Raw genomic sequence first — 1,507 nt, 5'->3', positions numbered from 1 at the left:
CCTCTGGGTTGGGCTTGGAGCTCTTTTTCTTTTACGGGACATATTTCTCTGTAATATAGTGAATGCATTTAAATGCAGTGTGAGGAACTAAGCAGAAGAACTCTGTTGTCCAGCTACTGTATCTTTTTTTTCCACAGACAAGGCTGAAATAGGCTATAGACTATACACAGTGTATGGGCAACTGAGGGCAGCCCCATTTCCAATTGTTTTTAAATAAACTCAATACACACTGTGCATGGATGTGAACGTGACATGATCAGATAATTTCGGATTTCCTCCCAGATGAACTGATTACATTTTTAGGCTATTAATTATCTAGACCAAAACATTTTATTCCTTTTTTTGTATGATAACTCACATTTGCACAATATGATGTTAATATCAAACACACAAACTAAAAAAAAAAAAAAAAAAAAAAAAAGATATATTTTTTTTTTTTGGAGGGGGCCCCCCAGGCAGTCGGGGGCCCTAAGCGGCCGCTTAGTTCGCTTATGCCTCGGGCCGGCTCTGTCTGCAATATACTTATGGTTATTACAGAGGGATTTGTTCATACGTTGTTAATTGTCTGATTTATGATACATTTTCCTCTTTAAAACATGCAGAACATGAATGCTTTAAAACCTGTTCCATTGTATTTGTATTTATCGTATAGCGCTTCATCCAGAGGAGGGCAAAGTAGAGCAGCCCATGTTGATTACTGGAATTTGCACTGGACCAGGAAGACGCACTCTGACTAACCCGATCAAGTTACAGAAATTGACAGTGAGATGACTTCCGCTTCTTTCAAACACCTTTCAAATTAAAAGCCAGACTCAAAAGCTTCCTCAATTGAGAGAAAGAAAAGAAAGGGTAAATATAATTATTATTTTTTTTACAACATCAATGTTTATATTTGTATTATGACAATTATTCCTTATGTGTTATTATAATAAATGCTAGTAGAATAACAAAGGGGATTCGTTCTACTTTGTTCTTATTTTGTAATATGTTCAAAGCAAAACCCTGGTTTACTGATAGCCATGCATGTTTGGAGGGGGGATTATTCATCAAAGTTGTGAATGTTGTGATTGCCTAACTATTTTCGTTTTAAAGTTGCATCAAACCTTACTATGTAGACATTAAATAAAAAGTCTAATTTAATTCAGAAATTAGCATTTAAACCCAACTCTGCAACATTAAGTTGGATGTATCAATTTGGAGACACCATCATATTTTCAATTTATCATATTGTCTTATATATGAATAGTTTTAATCTCTTACTTTTGTACCGTTTGAATGCACGACCCTTTGGTGTTGCTATACTATTATTACTTGAGGAAAAAACATACTTCTACCATTTAAACATACTTATACAATTTTTTTAATATTATGATTGTAAGAATGAGTTTATGTGAATGCTGCATCTTCTTTTCCCACTTACACGTTAGGACCTTTATTTTGACAACCTAAGCAGACCGGAAGCTAAGACTGTTGTGCTGTGAGCTTTACACTGATATTATCTGGATGA

This window comes from Ammodytes marinus (genome assembly GCF_949987685.1).
Source record: "Ammodytes marinus genome assembly, chromosome: 12".
NCBI classification, from domain to species: domain Eukaryota; kingdom Metazoa; phylum Chordata; class Actinopteri; order Uranoscopiformes; family Ammodytidae; genus Ammodytes; species Ammodytes marinus.
Note: the sequence above shows the minus strand (reverse complement) of the source record.